The 21,588-nt window shown below is 41.0% G+C and overlaps 1 long non-coding RNA gene across 4 annotated transcripts; it reads left to right on the forward strand.

The window, feature by feature from the left end:
- Window positions 1-3,938: 3,938 nt before the first annotated feature.
- LOC106585062 (uncharacterized) lies at window positions 3,939-20,288 on the forward strand. 4 transcript variants are annotated; one of them, XR_001323900.2, is made up of 6 exons: window positions 4,610-4,880; window positions 5,048-5,086; window positions 5,182-5,329; window positions 17,881-17,983; window positions 18,337-18,596; window positions 19,106-20,288. It is a non-coding gene; the product is annotated as an uncharacterized lncRNA (long non-coding RNA). The 4 variants fall into 4 exon arrangements; XR_001323901.2 differs by lacking the exons at window positions 4,610-4,880; window positions 5,048-5,086 and adding an exon at window positions 3,939-4,048; XR_006761872.1 differs by lacking the exon at window positions 5,048-5,086 and having other exon boundaries at window positions 4,615-4,880.
- Window positions 20,289-21,588: the final 1,300 nt, after the last annotated feature.

Raw genomic sequence — 21,588 nt, forward strand, 5'->3', positions numbered from 1 at the left:
AGCCGGTCTTTTCAAACAGGGCATTATCATTTTCACAGTATCATTCCAACCTCGTTGTGTGGAAATAAATATAAAACACAGAAAAATCATGTTTTTGACTGCACTGGGCCTTTAAGAGGACTCAATATAATAGAATCCATGCATTTGGGTGTAGTCGTGTGTAACTGTCAAGATGCAGTGTTCTGACAGCATTGATCGTTGAGCCATTCAGTGTGGTAGATAGCTGTCTAGTAACTCTCATTGTTACAAAACCAAGATATGCTTTACGTCTTGTGAGTGATGCATGGCCTCCATACATCTACATAGCCCAGCACGACCCCTGACAAGTAATTTGTTCACTGATGTACTTTACTGCCCTCCCGTGAGAAGGATTCAATGACACCCTTTTCCCTACACAGTACACGACTTTTGATCAGAGGAATGGGGTGCCATTTGGGATGCACCCATAGTATACTCACACCAAAGACAAGAGCACTGGCAGTATGATTTATCTCTGCTAAGTTCATCATGAAGAACGAGACAATGGGAATGGAAAGATGTGCTCAAAGTAAACTTGTGTCAAGTGATTTTGTCTTGGCACTAAACTTTTTTTCTAATAGACAATTTAAAATTATGTGGAGATTGTTTTGTCTCTGAAAACCAGAGAGCAGAGTACAGCTATGAAAATACAACTGCAGATTGATTCAGGAAATTGAAAATATTGATATTTAAAATGTGTGACCGATAGGCTACCTCTAAGATTAAACACATTCATCTATAAACAACCGCACAATCAAAATGTGTCTTTGCTGCCTGCACAGATTTTTGGCTTTCTCCCTCTGACTTCGTTGAGCTACTCAGATGTAACACTAAACGTCATAAAATTAAAAAAGAAACTATCACCATCTAGTGGCAAGAAAAAAACACTACACCTTGGTTGGCACCATCTCTGAATGTGCAACACTTAAAAATTCATTGACAAAATCAATTCAAATCTTTATTTGATGTCAGGAACAAACAAATGAACAAGTAAACGTATAACAAAAGTAATCAAGTATATGATATGCAATAGTAGTAAATATACAAATTCTTTGGTTTATAAATCATATTGACGCCCATTATGACATTGACAGATGCATAACAAATTAAGCTAGAAAAATTACACCACACAAAAGCGCTCTCCCATCCTTTTCCTCAGTGTGGTACCTTCCCCAATCTCTTGCAATGTTATTGCTCAGTAAATAACCATGTGCTGTTGTCCATTAGCAATTGTTACCATCCTTATAGGTATAGTTAGATAATGGGTACCAAACCTGATGAGAGGGCAGAGCAGTTTGTACATGAGAGAGGAGTCATGAGAGAGGAGTCAGAGTCTTGTAGCACTGCATTCACCTCAATTACCATTAGAGGGCCAGTGCTTGGCTTGCACAGTAGCACTAATGTAATTTGTAAAGAACCGGTGCCACAGCATCAAATAACCAATGCCTTAGAATTACATATTATTACTGCAAATACAGAGTCAGTGCTTTCACTGGACCAAACAAAATCATTAACCATTAAGGAATATAGTCTGCAATTATTAATTAGGCTAAGGGAAACACTGATTTTAGCTAACAATATAAAACACCATCAATTCAAATATCATCAGGAAAAGGAAATGGAGTAGAACCACTTTGAACCCACATGAAAATTAAATGTACTATAAGGGTAATGAATCTGTACATTTCACAAAAAATAAACGTCACTGGGCACAGATAATACTGTACATGCAGCCAGCAATGCTAGCCGGTCAACAAAACCCATCTACATTCATAGGTGGCATTTATTAAAACAAACCAAGGAACAGGTCACCAAAAACAAGGTAGGCAACATAGCAAACAGAAACCCCATCTGAGTCTCTCATTCCTTAGTGCTCTTATCTGTCCCTCTCACGGAGGGAGCCTCGTCTGGACAGATGGCTCTCAATGATACAGGCCCATTCTGCGGTTGGTCCGGGCTCGGATGAGAGATCGACGGGTGCCGGTTGTGCGAGTACGACTGCGGATCTGGGAGGTGGTGGTGGAGAGTGCCCTGGGTGGATTGGCTGGGTTAGAGGGCGTACTGCTAGCAGTGGCTGGGGTGGTGGAGGCAGGACGAGTGGAGGAAGACCCAATAGAGGGAGCATTTGCGTTGGTGGAGCGAGTATTGGTGGTGGTGTACCCCTCCGCTGCCACGGCAATGCGTTCCAGGCTAGAGCACATGGAGGACAGGATGGGGAGTAAGCGTCTGACCAGGCTGGCGTGGCTGGTAACCATGCGTCTTACCGTCATTAGCATGACACTGAAGCGGAGGCTGCGGCGGCTGTTGCCGCCTCCTCCTCCTCCACGGGCCCGGCGAGTCCTGCCCTGCCTGGGAGGGGGGTTCTCTCTGACCTGAGGGCTGGGAGAAGCAGCACCAGTGGTACGGGGAGCCATTACTGCTGGGCTGGAGCTGGACACTGTGGTCTGTCACCTCCTGGTTGGTCTGAGAATGCACCTGAAGAAGTAAGATCAGAGGGAAGGTTGGTATGTGCCAAGTGTCGGCTGGAGTGGTGTAAAGCTTGCCACCATTGGACTGTGGAGCAGTGGAAACGCGTTCTCTTGAGTGATGAATCACGCTTCACCATCTGGCAGTCCAACGGATGAATCTGGGTTTGGTGGATGCCAGGAGAACGCTACCTGCCCGAATGCACAGTGCCTACTGCAAAGTTTGGTGGAGGATGTATAATGGTCTGGGGCTGTTTTTCATGGTTCGGGCTAGGCCCCTTAGTTTCAGTGAAGGGAAATCTTAACGCTACAGCATGCAATGACATTCTAGATGATTCGGTGCTTCCAACTTTGTGGCAACTGTTTGGAGAAGCCCCTTTCCTATTTCAGCATGACAATGCCCTCATGCACAAAGCAAGGTTCATACAGAAATGGTTTGTCGAGATCGGTGTGGAAGAACTTGACTGGCCTGCACAGAGCCCTGAGCTTAACCCCATCAAACACCTTTGGGATGAATTGGAACGCCGACTGCGAGCCAGGCCTAATCGCCCAACATCAGTGCCCGACTTCACTAATGTTCTTGTGGCTGAATGGAAGCAAGTCCCCATAGCAATGTTCCAACATCTAGTGGAAAGCGGCTGTTGTAACAGCAAAGGGGGGACCAACGCCATATTAAATCAGTGGTGGAAAAAGTACCCAACTGTCATACTTGTGTAAAAGTAAAGATACCTTAATAGAAAATGACTCAAGTAAAAGCCACCCAGTAAAAATTATACTTGAGTAAAAGTCTAAGTATTTGGTTTAAAATATACTTAAGTATCAAAAGTAAAAGTAGAAATAATTTCAAATTCTTTATATAATGCAAGCCAAATGGCACCATTTTCTTGTTATTTTTTCATTTACGAAAAGCCACAACATTCAGACATCAGTAGAGATGTTTGGTTGATGCGTGGATTTGACTATTTTCCTGTCCTGCTAAGTATTTAAAATGTAAGGAGTACTTTTGGGTGTCAAGGAAAATGTATGGAGTAAAAAAGTACAATATTTTCTTATTAAGGAATGTAGTAAAGTAAAATTAGTCCAAAATATAAATAGCAAAGTACAGATACCCCAACAAACTACTTAAGTAGTACTTTACACCACTGATATTAATGCCCATGATTTTGAAGGAGATGTTCGACGAGCAGGTGTCCACATACTTTGTCATGAAGTGTATTTTGTGTTAGACACGCCTCTGACATGTATAGTAAATTCCATATGCAGTATGAAAATATTCCTTACTCTACATGTCAAATGCATGTCTGTCGGTTATATTTCTATCTGAATGAATGTTCTCATTGTGTCCTACTGAACAAGGCCCAGGTGTTGACATAGCCTAGGCAGCCGCTAGTGGGCTTCCATAAAGATAGTGGCCCACTATCTTTATGGAAGCCCACTAGCGGCTGCCTAGGCTATGTCAACGCCATAAAGAAGAAGCCCACTAGCGGCAGCCCAGTGTCGACAGCTCCAGGCCGAAGTAGTTAGCTGTTCTGGTGAAGGGCACCTGTTAGCAATCGAGTTGGAAGGTGTGTCTTGGCTTTCTCCGTGCACGTTTGAGTTGTTAGTAACTTAGCTGTAACTTCTCACAAACAAAGCAAATCAAACCACCGTAGCTCGACAACATAAATTGACCAGCGCGTGTGAAGTGCATACATTTCACTCAAAATACTCACTCGGCTGCTCTCGATGGAACGAATGATGTTTTGAAGGATGGAAAAACTGAGCTAGCTATGGTTAACAGTTAGAGTTCGCTCTAACTTACGCTGTGGCTATTTGTACTCGGCTGTAATTGTTAGTGAATCGACCTTAATAAATGTGTCTGCATCTCTAAATCATGATACTCTCAACGAAATCGCCATTACTAACTAACCCGTGGGATGGCACTTGTTACACGTTTTTGGATATAAATTGATTGAGTGAACGGGTTAAAATTCCCATTCAAGAAGAACCACGACACGCCCCTCCCTGTCTGATCTAAACTGTCGACACCCAGCACTGTAACGTTAATTGTTGCTTTTTCTTCGTGAGACAATTCAACATTTTTAATTTTTGTTACAATGAACTAAAACATAGAGCCTCTAGCAATTTATATTTTTAATTGTGCTAAATATTTGGATAAACTTAAATAAAAAAAAGTACTATACATTTTAACGCTTTAAATCCGAGAGTGACTTTCTCGAGCGGAGACGATGACAGGTCAGGTTTATTTTCATCTTTCGAAGAAAACAAAGTTCAGTTCCATAACAATGACATTTAATGGGAAAGCAAAGGTACAGTGGACAACACAAAGACGACCCGAGTCCACTCGGCAAAGCTGGAATTCTTCAACGTCTCAAGTCGTATTGCAAGAAAATAACGGTAGCTACAAAGTAATCTGATACACCTGTGTGTGTGTGTGTGCGCGCGCGCGCCCGCCTCCGTGTATCTGTGATCATATTGGAGTTATGATCATAACTGTGGTGTTTAAATCGTTAACTGTTTTGTTTTCCACCTTCTGTGGTCCCTAACACCACACTTCAACCAAGAACCCATGTGTACCCGTTCACATGCCAAATTCCACAAGGGTTTGTATGAAGTCAAGTACGCTAGTTGTTTGTTTTATTCACTGTTGCATGCTCAAGGTCTGCTGACCGTTATTGTTGCACTTATTTTCATTCAGGAACTTCCCCTCTTCTTTCCATGGGGCGCATGGCAGTATAATCTACTCCATGAAGGTGGAGATACACAGGCCCTGGCATCTAACCAAGGCGTTTGAGACAGAGTTCAACTTTGCCACCTACATAGACACCAACCAACCACATCTTCTGGTAAGGGCATCTCTATCTGAACCTACCTGGGCACTGGCCAACCTAGTGTCATTGAGCTAAATGTCATCCTCATATAATTCCCTCCTGTGGAAATAGGTCATCCACTTGACTCACTTTTGATATGTGACTACTCATATTCAGGGCTGGTCCTGGCCATTCTACTGCCCTAGGCAAAACAAAAATGGCTACCCTCGCAAAAGTAAAATGGTCCCAATAAGAAAAATAATGACTTTGAAAATATGTCTAAAATATTTATTTTCTATTTAGATTCTGAATGAATGGTGAAAATATGTATTTTCCGGATGTTGAAATCAGGTTCCTAATCAGTTCTGAATTAAAGTTGAAAATATGTATTTTCCGGACATTGAATTCGGATAAATTTTCAAAGTTGCATCAATTTTCAATATGAATTGACAAGTACAATTAGGAGTAGCTTATACTGTAGGCCGTGGACAGGCCAGGTGCATCATTGCGCATGAAAGAACAGTGAAGACATGAAACACACAGCTCAAAAAGCTCCTCTATTGATCTTGTTTAGGGACAGTACACGTATCCTAACTAGGCTAACTGACAACATCACAATGCATTGAATAATTGCATTATTGTATTCAAGTGAGTAAAAATTCTACTCTAGGCTGAGGTGAAAATGTCATTTGAATAATGGTGCAAAAGCCCTGTGATTTGAATGTTTCATTCGATTTGAATCAGTTGTGGGTCTACTTACAACAGTTTATAAGGTCTAGAAAGGCACAGCAGGCCAGTCTGGCTGTATTTTTAATTCTGATACTGAATGCACAGTCTGTTTCAGATCATCATTCTCCCAAGTTGTCCTATAATAATGTGGCCACAAATGCTCCCGGCAGGCCCAGTTATTCAGGAAAGCTTAAAACACGCTCTGCCTCCTCTCCAATCCAAACAGCTGTACCTCGCGTACCTAGAACCTAAGCTTCAATATAGCTTAAATATTTATCATTTCACTTTTGAAATGTATTACATTTTTATATGTGGCATAAACAAAACCAGTCACAATGTTTTAATCTGATTAGGCTACTTCAGAAGTCTTCCGTAGGCATGCTCACATTCATCCAAATATAATTCCAGCATCCTCAAAATGGCTTGACATGAACCAGGTTTCCATCAAACCCTTTTATGCTGTAAAGTAGCCCAAATGTTGAATAAAAAATGTCACGACATCATGGGAAAGGATGCAGTTTCAGGCTACAGATGAAGTAAATTATGATGAACTTCACAGGGTGGTGAAAGTGCACAGTGATGAGTTTGATGCTCCTTTCAATAAATATAGAGGGTTTTATTCAAATCAAAGTTTATTTGTCACGTGCGCCGACTACAACAGGTGTAGACCTTACAGTGAAATGCTTACTAACAGGCTCTAACCAATAGTGCTGAAAAGGTATTAGGTGAACAATAGGTAAGTAAAGAAATAAAACGACAGTAAAAAGACAGTGAAAAATAACAGCAGCGATGCTTTAAAAGTAGCAAGGCTACATACAGACACCGGTTAGTCAGGCTGATTGAGGTAGTATGTACATGTAGATATGGTTAAAGTGACTATGCATATATGATGAACAGAGAGTAGCAGTAGCGTAAAAGAGGGGTTGGCGGGTGGTAGGTGGCGGGACACAATGCAGATAGCCCGGTAAGCCAATGTGTGGGAGCACTGGTTGGTCGGCCCAATTGATGTAGTATGTACATGAATGTATAGTTAAAGTGACTATGTATATATGATAAACAGAGAGTAGCAGCAGTGTAAAAGAGCGGTTGGGGGGGGGGGGGGCACACAATGCAAATAGACATTTGATTACCCGTTCAGGAGTCTTATGGCTTGGGGGTAAAAACTGTTGAGAAGCCTTTTTGTCCTAGACTTGGCACTCCGGTACTTCTTGCCATGCGGTGATAGAGAGAGAACAGTCTATGACTGGAGATTTCATCATCTGTGGATCTGTTTGGGCGGTATGCAAATTGGTGTGGGTCTAGGGTTTCTGGGATAATGGTGTTGATGTGAGCCATTAACAGCCTTTCAAAGCACTTCATGGCTACGGACGTGACTGCTACGGGTCTGTAGTCATTTAAGCAGGTTGCCTTTTGTGTTCTTGGGTACAGGGACTATGGTGGTCTGCTTGAAACATGTTGGTATTACAGACTCAATCAGGGACATGTTGAAAATGTCAGTGAAGACACCTGCCAGTTGGTCAGCACATGCCCGGAGCACACGTCCTGGTAATTCGTCTGGCCCCGCAGCCTTGTGTATGTTGACCTGTTTAAAGGTCTTACTCACGTCGGCTACGGAGAGCATGATCACACAGTCGGCCGGAACAGCTGATGCTCTCATGCATGCCTCAGTGTTGCTTGCCTCGAAGCGAGCATAGAAGTGATTCAGCTCGTCTGGTAGGCTCGTGTCACAGGGCAGCTCGCGGCTGTGCTTCCCTTTGTAGTCTGTAATAGTTTGCAAGCCCTGCCACATAAGACAAGCGTCGGAGCCGGTGTAGTATGATTCATTCTTAGCCTTGTATTGACGCTTTGCCTGTTTGAAGGTTCGTCGCAGGACATAGCAGGATTTCTTGTAAGCTTCCGGGTTAGAGTCCTGCATCTTGAAAGCAGCAGCTCTACCCTTTAGCTCAGTGCGAATGTTGCCTGTAATCCATGGCTTCTGGTTGGGGTATGTACGTACAGTCACTGTGGGGATGACGTCCTCGATGCACTTATTGATAAAGCCAATGACTGATGTGGTGTACTCCTCAATGCCATCGGAAGAATCCCGGAACATACTCCAGTCTGTGATAGCAAAACAGTCCTGTAGTTTAGCATCTGCTTCATCTGACCACTTTTTTATAGACCGAGTCACTGGTGCTTCCTGCTTTAATTTTTGCTTGTAAGCAGGAATCAGAAGGATATAGTTGTGGTACGCATCTCTGTATGTGGAGTACAGGTGATCTAGAATTTTTTTCCCTCTGGTTGCACATTTAACATATTGAAAGAAATTTGGTAGAACTGATTTAAGTTTGCCTGCATTAAAGTCTCTGGCCACTAGGAGCGCCGCCTCTGGGTGAGTGGTTTTCTGTTTACTTATTTCCTTATACAGTTGTCCTGATATCCAGAAGCTATTTTTTGCCGTAAGATACGGTTGCAGAAACATTATGTACAAAATAAGTTACAAATAACGCAACAAAAACACATAATAGCGCAATTGGTTTGGCGCCCGTAAAACTGCTGCCATTTCTTCCAGCGCCATTTTACATGATGATCGATGCTTGGTTGCCATTTGACAAAATAAATAACAATCTTGACAATAAAAGTAGTCTTGCACTTTTGTCCGTAATATTCTCATGTAGTAGGGTATACCTGCACTGAATCTGCAAGCTGTTGGCTAGAGTGCACATTCACTATACCTACGCAACATTTTTTTGTGACAAAACCATCAATACGCCTAGAGTTGAAAATGCAGTGGAAACCCATTGAACTTGTATTTGTTTTATTCTGTACATGGGAATTTATGCTCAAGTTATTTTTCCGTACACTACGTATTTACACACAGACTTTTATCTGCAACAAGTCAATTTGATGGAAAAACAACTCTGATGGTGAAAATGCATGAGCATTTCCCTTAGCCAGTAGATGCGGCTTTTGGCTGATTAAAAAAAATTAAATGCCAATAAATAAAATTGTAGCGGGCCAAATTGTCTATCATAGCCTACACCCCAAAATCACGCTTCAGCACCATTCTCTCACGCCTTGTGAGCACATGACCCTGCTTCTGAGGAGATAGCGAGAGAGAGCAGAGCCTTGTCCTAGGCTACTGTTGATTGTTAAGCTGGAGGCCTTTTTTTCATTGAGATAAAACCAAAGTTAGAGGAAAAAAAGAGTGTGCCTATAGTGAAAAGCCTATAAGGGTAATTTAATGTTTTAATATTGTAGTGGAAGATGAGAAGAACATTGGCACAGCCAAATAAATGCAGGCTACTGTGCAACTCCTTATTCAGGTAGGATGCAATTTTGGAACTAATATTTATTTATAATCTTTTTATTATTATTGTATATCATTGTTATTATTATAAGCCTATTTATCTTTTTTTAAATTTTTATATGCATAACATATTTTGTCCTGTTGACATTTTTATTGGCTAAATTAAATGCATTTTTAATTGTGTGCTCCATAGTTTAATATTATAAGTAGGTCTGATGTAAAATAAATAACATTAGCCTATTTCTGTCATTTGTTGGGTATGGTAGGCACTTGCCTTGGATGGTAATTGCTGCAATATAGCCTGTTCAAAACTTTTGTAAAAGTTTAAACCAGTTCGCAAATGTTTTATTACATTCCGTGGAGACATTTTCTTTGGCCAAATTTAAGTTCCAACTATAATGCTGTATTTGCCACAATATTGTTATATTCCCTATAAACAATGGCTTGACTTACTTTTGATATTACCCTAATAATGTTTTTATAAACTTTTGTGAAGGTGTGGTGTGGCTATTATTAAGCTTAAGCTACTGCAAGCCTATGATATGAAGGCAGTGTGCACTGGTGCTCAAACTGACTCCAACAATTGAACTTGAGGCGAGGAAGAATGTTTCAGACCTACCAGAGTTACTCCTATAATCTAACAATATAAGGCCCATCTTTATACAAAATATTCTGATAGACTTACAGGAGGTTAATTCGTAAATGTTCTATCTGCATAGCAGACGCAGTAGCAATCTAACATAAAGAAATGCATGCTGGTGTCATAGCCGCCGGCATACAGTGCATTCGGAAAGTATTTAGACCCCTTACCTTTTTCCACATTTTGTTACGTTACAGCCTTATTCTAAAATTGATTACAGCAATAAAAAATCCTCATCAATCTACACACAATACCCTATAATGGCAAAGCGAAAACCAGGTTTTTAGAAATGTTTGCTAATTTATTAAAATAAATTGAAATACCTTATTTACATAAGTGTTCAGCCCCTTTGCTATGAGACTCAATTTCATTCTGTTACAATTGATCATCCTTAAGATGTTTCTACAGCTTGATTGGAGTCCACCTGTGGTAAATGTAATTGATTGGACATGATTTGGAAAAGCACCCACCTGTCTATATAAGGTCCCACAGCTGACAGTGCATGTCAGAGCAAAAACCAGGCCATGAGGTCGAAGGAATTGTCTGTAGAGCTCCAAGACAGGACTGTATCGAGGAACAGATCTGGGGAAGGGTACCAAAACATTTCTGCAGCATTGAAGGTCCCCAAGAACACAGTGGCCTCCATCATTCTTAAATGGAAGAAGTTTGGAATCACCAAGACCCTTACTAGAGCTGGCCGCCCAGCCAAACTGAGCAATCGTTGAAGGGCTTTGGTCAGGGAGGTGACCAAGAACCTGATGGTCACTCTGACAGAGTTCCAGAGTTCCTCTGTGAAGATGGGAGAACCTTCCAGAAGGACAACCATCTCTGCAGCACTCCACCAATCCGGTCGTTATGGTAGAGTGGCCAGACGGAAGCCACTCCTCAGTAAAAGGCACATGACAGCCCGCTTGGAGTTTGCCGAAAGGCATCTAAAGGACTCAGACCATGAGAAACAAGATTGAACTCTTTGGCCTGAATGCCAAGCGTCACGTTTGGAGGAAACCTGGCACCATCCCTACGGTGAAGCATGGTGGTGGCAGGATCATGCTGTGGGAATGTTTTTCAGTGGCAGGGACTGGGAGGCTGGTCAGGATTGATGGAAAGATGAACAGAGCAATGTACAGAGAGCTCCTTGATGAAATCCTGCTCCAGAGCGCTCAGCACCTCAGACTGGGGCAAAAGTTCACCTTCCAACACGACAATGACTCTAAGAACACAAGACAACGCAGGAGTGGTTTTGGTAAAAGTCTCTGAGTGGCCCAGCCAGAGCCCGGACTCCCCAAATACAGGTGTGCAAAGCTTGTAGTGTCATACCCAAGAAGACTCGAGGCTGTAATTGCTGCCAAAGGTGCTTCAATAAAGTACTGAGTAAAGTGTCCAAATACTTATGTAAATGTGATATTTCTCTTTCTAAAAAGCTGTTTTTGCTTTGTCATTATGGGGTACTGTGTGTAGATTGATGAGGGGGGTAAAACATTTTTTTATCATTTTTAGAATAAAGCTGTAACTTAACAAAATGTGGAAAAAGTCAAGGGGTCTGAATACTTTCCGAATGCACTGTTGTGTATTTCTATCTCTCTGGGGATAGGCCTAAGCTTCTTTTCCTTTTATATAGGACATTTTCTTATATATATTAATGCGTTTAGTGCTCAAATCTCTGACGTGTGTATATATATATATTGTTTTAGGAAAGTAGCCTAAAAAACAAGAAGAAAAATAGGCTATGAAGTTTCGCGTATGCTACACATCAACACAAGGAATAGTGTTTTTGTCATTCTTTTATAGGCTATTTTAAGGACACGTAAATGTGGCTCATTTAGCCAATATCCCTCCTTTATTGATGGAACTGGCTGCGCCAAGTCAGATCTGAATGCATATGGATGTCCGGTAAATTTCTCAATTGTCCAGTAAATTAAAATCTTCCCGGTCACGTTGTCCGGCTCCAAATTTTCTTAAAGGAAATCCTGGAATAATCATATTGTTTATATGCAGATTTTTTTTATATTCGCATGAAAATCTGTTGCCAATTTTATGGAAACCTAGCTATAGACACCCTAAAGACAGTGGAAAGTGCGCTAGTCCAGTGTCACTTTGATTATGCCTGCACATGATGGTTCACCATTCACTATAAACATCTAAAGAATAAGCTACATATTAGGTTTGAATATTTTCCCTTCATTTTATAAATGTTCCATCCAATAATAATTTTTCTCCTGTGTAACCTGGTATTTCCCGCCCAAACCGGAAGTGTCATTCTAAAGCATATGTCTGGATTTGAATAGAGGTTTGATTGGCATGAAAATTCAAGTCGGATGCTACCTGAGCCTGAAGAACCATACATGAAATACATTTTATGATCCCTACAATAAAACAGTATGGGTCCATGCCCAAAAAAAGCCGAAATTATTGTGCCGTTATCCAATACATAGCCTACAAATGTACAATTTATAGGCTCGTGAATTTGATTTTAATTTGGACACATAATAGGGCCTATTTTATATTTTTATAATTAGTAGGCTGACTCGTGCATACTTTTCATAATATTTCCCCAAATGTTGTGTGTACCTCTTTCTCTATTGTTGCTTCATTCTTTCCTTGCTTTCAGCAGTTAAATGAAATTCTTAGTTGTCCTGATCTTCAGCTTTGTAATGACATGCTTTGTAATGACATGCTTTGTAATGACAATTATATGACTAGAATAAGATGCACATGGCTTTTTCTCTTCACAAAGATTGAATGGTTACGGGTTTAAACAAATAACTGCTACAGCCTACCGCCATCCCGCATTCTCTCTTCTTTAAAACTTCCTGGCCGGCGGCCATGAGTTCTATTGGCTGCTGTATTTAACATTCAGCAAACAAGCTTGCAACCCTCTTCCAATATTAGTATACAAAATGCAAAAAAATTAATTCTTCCAGCAAGATATTCTAGTCTAGCTTTTCCTGGGACTCCAAGAGCTTTTTTTAAGGAGAGAGGCCAGCGGAGAGCATGGTATGTATTGCACAAGAGACGAGGCTGTAAATTAGAAGCTTATGCATAGCCCATCATTTGTTAGCTAATTATAAGGTTAATAACTGCATTTTATTTATTACCTGAAAGGGGTAGGTTAGGACATGTATATATCAATTTTGAACAGGATTATCTATTTTGTATTTACATTTTAGTCATTTAGCTAATGCTCTTATCCAGAGCGACTTACAATAGTGAGTGCATACATTTCCATTCGTTCTGGTCTCCGTGAGAATCGAACCCACAACCCTGGCATTGCTAGTGCCATGCTCTACCAGCTGAGCCACATGGGACATGTAATTTGAATGAAATGGATTGAGAGAGAGAGAAAGACTGACAGTGCTCCGAAAGCCAGATGGAGATGTGTAAACTAGACACGCATTTAGTCCTTATTACAGTAGCATATGCTGCAGCAAATGTAGGGACCACAATGGAAATAAGTCCCCAACTTTATTGTTCAATCCCAGTCATGTTTATAATTACTTGTGTATATGCATTTTATTTTTTGGGGACAAATAAAATCAATCAATCCAAACTGTGAGGCGGCAATTGGTGAAGTCTTCGATATTGGGTAAGCCTACAAGGTAGGGAGGGATGTATTTTATGTTTGTCGACATTTACATAATCTATACTGAACAAAAATATAAATTCAACATGCAACAATTTCTATGAGTTTTAGATCTGTCCCTTACACAGCGGGAAATGCAAAAGTATTTGCTTTTTCGCTATGATCAGGTCATAAAATATTTGCGGATACAATCTTGAAACCACTGATAGGGCTGTTAACCAGTCTGGGCTAGGGGGCAGTATTTTCTCGGACGGATAAAAAACGTACCCAATTTAAACTGGTTACTACTCTTTCCCAGAAACGAGTATATGCATATTATTAGTAGATTTGGATAGAAAACACTCTGAAGTTTCTAAAACTGTTTGAATGGTGTCTGTGAGTATAACAGAACTCATATGGCAGGCCAAAACCTGAGAAGATTCCAAGCAGGAAGTGGCCTGTCTGCGAATTTGTAGTTCTTCTTTCTAGTCCCTTTCGAAACTACAGTATCCCTGGGGTTACGTTGCACTTTCTAAGGCTTCCATTGGCTCTCTAAAGCCTTTAGAAAGCGGATTGAGGCGTCTCCTGTCTCTGGGCAGAGTATGGTAGCTCAGTTTGTCAGTGGTCTGCCTGGTGACTAAGAGATTGGAAATGCGCGGTCCCGTGACCATGCTGTTTTTTCTTTTCCTTTTTGAATGAATACACTATTGTCCGGTTGGAATATTATCGCTATTTTACGAGAAAAATACCATAAAAATTGATTTTAAACAGCGTTTGACATGCTTCTAAGTACGGTAAAGGAACATTTTGAATTTTTTTGTCTCGATATGCATTCGCGAGTTACCCTTTGGATAGTGACCTGAACGCACAAACAAAACGGAGGTATTTGGACTATAACTATGGATTATTTGGAACAAAAACAACATTTCTTGTGGAAGTAGCAGTCCTGAGAGTGCATTCTGACGAAGATCAGCAAAGGTAATACCATTTTTCTAATAGTAATTCTGAGTTTAGTGAGCCCCGAAGTTGGCGGGTGTCAAAATAGCTAGCCGTGATGGCTGAGCTATGTACTCAGAATATTGCAAAATGTGCTTTCGTCAAAAAGCTATTTTAAAATCTGACATAGCGATTGCATAAAGGAGTTCTGTATCTATAATTCTTAAAATAATGTATGCATTTTGTCAACGTTTATGGTGAGTAATTTAGTAAATTCACTGGAAGTTTTGGGTGGGAATGCATGTTCTGAACATCACACGCCAATGTAAAAAGCTGTTTTTGGATATAAATATGAACTTGATTGAACAAAACATGCATGTATTGTATAACATAATGTCCTAGGAGTGTCATCTGATGAAGATCATCAAAGGTTAGTGCTTCATTTAGCTGTGTTTTTGGTTTATGTGACATATATGCTTGCTTGGAAAATGGCTGTGTGATTATTTGTGGCTATGTACTCTCCTAACATAATCTAATGTTTTGCTTTCGCTGTAAAGCCTTTTTGAAATCGGACGATGTGGTTAGATTAACGAGAGTCTTGTCTTTAACCTGTTAGGGCTAGGGGGCAGTATTGACACGGCCGGATAAAAAACGTACCCGATTTAATCTGGTTACTACTCCTGCCCAGTAACTAGAATATGCATGTAATTATTGGCTTTGGATAGAAAACACCCTAAAGTTTCTAAAACTGTTTGAATGGTGTCTGTGAGTATAACAGAACTCAAATGGCAGGCCAAAACCGGAGAAGATTCCATGCAGGAAGTGGCCTGTCTGAGAAGTTGTTTCATCTTGGCTCTTTTTATTGAAGACTGAGGATCTTTGCTCTAACGTGACACTTCCTACGGCTCCCATAGGCTCTCAGAGCCCGGGAAAAAGCTGAACGATATCGAGGCAGCCTCTGGCTGAAACACATTATCGCTTTTGGCAAGTGGCCGATCAGAGTACTATGGGCTTAGGCGCGTGCCCGAGTCGACCGAATGCTTTATTTTCTTTCGTCTGTTTACCTAAACGCAGATTCCCGGTCGGAATATTATCGCTTTTTTATGAGAAAAATGGCATAATAATGGATTTTAAACAGCGGTTGACATGCTTCGAAGTACGGTAATGGAATATTTAGATTTTTTTTGTCACGAATTGCGCCATGCTCGTCACCCTTATTTACCCTTTCGGATAGTGTCTTGAACGCACGAACAAAACGCCGCTGTTTGGATATAACTATGGAATATTTTGAACCAAACCAACATTTGTTATTGAAGTAGAAGTCCTGGGAGTGCATTCTGACGACAGCAAAGGTAATAACATTTTTCTTATAGTAAGTCTGACTTTGGTGAGTGCTAAATTTGCTGGGTGTCTAAATAGCTAGCCCTGTGATGCCGGGCTATCTACTGAGAATATTGCAAAATGTGCTTTCACCAAAAAGCTATTTTAAAATCGGACATATCGAGTGCATAGAGGAGTTCTGTATCTATAATTCTTAAAATAATTGTTATGCTTTTTGTGAACGTTTATCGTGAGTAATTTAGTAAATTCACCGGCAGTGTTCGGTGGGAATGCTAGTCACATGCTAGTCACATGCTAATGTAAAAAGCTGTTTTTTGATATAAATATGAACTTGATTAAACAAAACATGCATGTATTGTATAACATAATGTCCTAGGGTTGTCATCTGATGAAGATCATCAAAGGTTAGTGCTGCATTTAGCTGTGGTTTGGGTTTATGTGACATTATATGCTAGCTTGAAAAATGGGTGTCTGATTATTTCTGGCTGGGTACTCTGCTGACATAATCTAATGTTTTGCTTTCGTGGTAAAGCCTTTTTGAAATCGGACAGTGTGGTTAGATTAACGAGAGTCTTGTCTTTAAAATGGTGTAAAATAGTCATATGTTTGAAAAATTGAAGTTTTGCATTTTTTAGGTTTTTGAATAACGCGCCACGGGATTACACTGGCTGTTATGTAGGTGGGACGATTTGGTGCCACCTACCCTAGAGAGGTTAAAATGGTGTAAAATTATGTTTGAAAAATTGAAATTATTGCATTTTTGAGGTTTTGTATTTTGCGCCACCCTCTTCCAATGGCTGTTGAATAGAGTGGGACGGTGACATCCCACCTAGCCCATAGAAGTTAAGGTGACCATATTACTGCCAAACTGGCAGTCACGAGTCATGACGGCAGTCAAATTCCACGTGACCGTTTAGTCAAGGTAATTAGGCTTCTCTAAGCTCTGATGCTGCTGATGATCATTAGTAGCCTACCAAACTTGCTAACTGCCTGGTACTCAGCACTCTATTGTCCCTCTAATCACTCTGACATCAATGCAAATGTTATCGACAATCTAATCAAACACTTCATGAGTCATGTTGCCTAACATTTCTATAAGCTATGCAATTGCGTGAGAACAATAGTTTTGATGGCCTCTATTACAAATAGTATCCCATCAGCTTTCTATAGGCTAGGCCTACTATATTTATATTAAGGAAAGTTGTTCGTTAGGTCTACTCATCTTGTTGGCGAAAAAGTAAATGTGGACAGTTCTTTCAATATTGTCAATATGCGCCTTGGAATTTGATAAGGGCCCATGCAGTTGCGTCCCGGAGATGTCGGTCTTCACTTGTAGCCTGTGAGAAAGACCTGATCTCTTGACGGAGAGCCATTTGAGTGAGAGGTACTTCTGCGTCAGCCAGGAGCAGGGAAGTGGTCCCGTGTGGCTCTGTTGGTAGAGCATGGTGTTTGCAACGCCAGGGTTGTGGGTTCGATTCCCACGGGGGACCAGTTCGGGGGAAAATAATGTATGAAATGTATGCATTCACTACTGTAAGTCGCTCTGGATAAGAGCGTCTGCTAAATGACTAAAATGTAAAATTATAATATTCAGCCCAAGGGCCACAGATTTTTTTAGGGGGTATTACGCCCACACTATTTAACTTGGCGAGTCAGTTAAGAACAAATTCTTATTTCCAATGATGGCCTATCCCAGACAACGCTGGGCCAATTGTGCGCCGCCCTATGGGACTCCCAATCACGGCCAGATGTGATGCAGCCTGGAATCCAACCAGGAACTGAAGAGACCACTTCACCGTCTCTGGTTGCCATACAAATTGTATGGCTATGTTTCACAATATATTTCACACAAGTTTCGCATATTATCAGAATAATGACTAGGCCTATATCATTAATCATACAGTATGAGCACAGAGCTGTAACATTGTTTGAGCCCTAAATGGCGCCCTATTCCTTATAGTGCACTATTTTTAACTGTTCTAAAGTAATGCACTATAATAAGGAATATGGACCCATTTGGGATGCAGTCATTGTGATCAGAAGTCTACTAATGAGGACAGTTAACCTGACCCCTGACCTGTATGTTGTTCCAGGCTCCTTTGGCAGGCAGCAACACTAAGACCCTGTGCTGCCTCTGGTGTGCCTCAGGGTCCATCTCAATGACCGTCCACACTGAGAGGAATGGCTTTGTCCCCGGTACTGGAACAATAAACAATAACAAACTTCCTTAGAGGGGTTCCAGCCCTGAAACTGTTTTTCCTTTGGCATTGTTGTATTTACAAGCCTTCAACCATCCTCATCTTGTGAGCTCACATTCTATGCACGAAGTGTAACGAAACGGGAAGTGGGTCTTTCTTTGTGGACACAGGAATAATTGTGTCAGAAAGTTAGCTAGAAATGCTGTGTGTGAACAAAGTTACCGGTGAACAAAATGATAGCATACTCTTGTCTATAGGCAAATAAACAGACTCAATAGAAATTTCTTGTCAAGTTTTTACACTCAAATAAACAGACATCTTCTCACATTTGGAATCCCCTTTTTTCTGTAGATGGTGAAAATAATCTGAGTTTAATAATGGCTCATCTCAGACGGTGACTCCACATGCCACCCGCATCCAGAAGCAGATGATTTACACCCACAACAAGTGCAACAGGATGATGCAGAGGGAAAAACCTGGTCTCAGTGAATGGTCAGCCGGTCAACCCCAGTAGCTCTGAGGTCTAAAGCAATATGATGCTTCCCATCCCTCCCAAAACTGCTCTCACAATCTCCAACTGTCCTATACTGGAGTTGGATTACACTGTGGATGTAGGTATCCGTCTTGAAATTATGCAGTTTTTACTGGCAATCTCAAAACAGACCCCCCTTAAGCACTCTTGGAGATCAAGGACCGTATTCAAATCGAATCACATTTTATTTGTCATGGCCAAATACAGCAGGTGTTACAGTGAAATGCTTACTTACAAGCCCTTAAGCAACAATGCCGTTTTAATAAAATAAAATATTCACAAAGCATCTCCAGGAAGGAGTGCTTCAAGTAATGTTATTCATGATCAGAAATGCAAAACTGATCCTAGATCAGCACTCCTACTCTGAGACTCTTTGTGAATATGGGCCCTAAGAGGATTAGACGTGTTTAAGCAATATGGAAATCGCCCCTCCTTGCCTTCTCGATAGCCCAGGTGGAATTTTTGCATATTTCTCACATCAATATAATCCTCTCAGATCTCCTCGAGCATAGGGTTAGATTGGTTATTGGACTTGCCCAATGCTTCTGTTCTGACGTTGTCTTCTATTGTTCTTCTCCTCTCCTGCAGGTGTGTCTACGTGTCAGAGTTTCCTCTGACCTAAAGGTGCTGTTCCCCATCGTGCTGTGTAATGTTCATGCTTCCCAACCTCCCCCTCCATATCAGTAGGAGTAGCAGTTGGATCCTATTAGAGATTGCATAGCCTCTCACAACTTCCCGTAACCAAAGTTATGTCTGTCAGGAACATAGGGGATATGAGGGTTACTAGGAACAATTCTTCCGGTGCGCTTGTTTTTTCTTCACTGATTATTTGAACAAATCACAGGGTTCATTTGGCCCATAGACCAGTTAAGAGGATTTCAGAGGAGCGGGTGTGGACTTTGCCACTCCTATTAAGCCAAACATCTTAACACTCCCCAGTACAAAATCCAGTAGCTGGCCGGAGACCAGCTTTCACGCAAGATTTTGTTCCGAGATTAGACACTGCCAAAAACCTTTTTAAAATGGGGTTTCCAATTCTATAATTTTATATGTTGTTGATCGTTAGAATTGTCATCAACTGGCATGTCAAAACTTCCTTCCATATGACATTGCCTGATTGCATTGCCTCTTTCCACTGTGGGAGTCGAGTGCAAAATGCTCACTATAGACATTACTGCTTAGAAAATGAAGTGCTCAGAATTCATGACTTTTTAAAACTTACATTTCAGCCCCTTTTCCGTTTCTTATTCAGCTCCTTCGGGGTCATGAGATGAGAAACTAGTGGGACACTGTTAGGGGGCTAACTCCGACTACAGCTGATAAGGACTCAACTTGCTCTAACAAGTCTTACAACACAACAAATTGTAGGATTTATGTGAAAAGCCTCTTAATAAGGTTGATTTGTGAGTTGCAGAAATAGTTCTCATGTTTTTACTTCATATGGTATCAGATTCTTTTTTTATATTTTATGCTTGAACTTTTAAAAGGTGTTTCTGTTACATGACTATTTCTGTTACATTTTAAAACACATAGTTTATTTACAGTTGTATATATACATTTCTTATTACTTACATACCAATGTATATGTATGCAATGGTGCCTTGCCATCCTTCAATGCTTAACACTAGAACCGTTAGGCCTTGACGGGTGCAACTTGTTCGCCAATGAGACTGTAGTAAAGAAATTGTCTATGGTGATATTTTGCCAGCAGCATACCACCCTGCATCCCACTACTGGCTTGCTTCTGAAGCTAAGCAGGGTTGGTCCTGGTCAGTCCCTGGATGGGAGACCAGATGCTGCTGGAAGTGGTGTTGGAGGGCCAGTAGGAGGCACTCTTTCCTCTGGTCTAAAAAAAAAACAAATATTCCAATGCCCCAGGGCAGTGATTGGGGACATTGCCCTGTGTAGGGTGCCGTCTTTCGGATGGGACGTTAAACTGGTGTCCTGACTCTCTGAGGTCATTAAAGATCCCATGGCACTTATCGTAAGAGTAGGGGTGTTGACCCTGGTGTCCTTGTTAAATTCCCAATCTGGCCCTCAAACCATCATGGTCACCTAATAATTTCCAATTGGCTCATTCATCCCCCTCCTTGCCCCTGTAACTATTCCCCAGGTTGTTGCTGCAAATGAGAATGTGTTCTCAGTCAACTTACCTGGTAAAATAACGGATAAATAAAATATTTCTCCTCTTGCCAATGTAAGATTTCACAAGCCTCATAACCACATTCTGTCACTCGCTCACCTGCTGCCCAATGTGGATCTTTTCCAAGATATGGAAAGCCATTCAGCATGTACTTGGTGTCGGTGTCAGCGGCTAACCAAATCTTAATTTCAAACTTGTCGGGTTAACTCTCAATGTATTGCATAAAGCCGTAATGAGGTTTTGGGGTATACATGGCTGTGACTATAATCGAAGAGGATGCTCTTGGGAGATAATGCGGTCGGCATTTGATTGTAAGGAATTCTAGGTCAGGTGAACAAAAGGACTTGTTCCTGTATGTTATGATTACACCATGAGTCGTTAATCATAAGGCATACACCCCCGCCTTTCTTCTTACCAGAGAGATGTTTGTTTCTGTCGGCGCGATGCATGAAGAAAGTGGGTCGCTGTACCAACTCTGACAACATATCCCGAGTGAGCAATGTTTCTGTGAAACAGAGAATGTTAGAATCTCTGATGTCTCTCTGGAAGGAAAAGCAGTCATCAAGTGCTTAGCAAATGTGGGAACTCCTTTAAGACTGTTGGGAAAGCATTCCAGGTGACTACCTCATGAAGCTGGTTGAGAGAATGCCAAGAGTGTGCAAAGCTGTCAAGGCAAAGGGTGGCTACTTTGAAGAATCTCAAATATAAAATATATTTTGATTTAACACTTTTTAGTTACTACATGATTCCATGTGTTGTTTTATAGTTTTGATGTCTTCACTATTATTCTACAATGTAGAAAATAGTACAAATAAAGAAAAACCCTTGAATGAGTAGGTGTGTCCAAACTTTTGACTGGTACTGTAAGAATTCACACCCCTGAGTAAATACTTTGTCAAAGCACCTTTGGCAGCGATTACAGTCTTTT

The sequence above is a fragment of the Salmo salar genome, chromosome ssa24 (genome assembly GCF_905237065.1).
Source record: "Salmo salar chromosome ssa24, Ssal_v3.1, whole genome shotgun sequence".
NCBI lineage: Eukaryota > Metazoa > Chordata > Actinopteri > Salmoniformes > Salmonidae > Salmo > Salmo salar.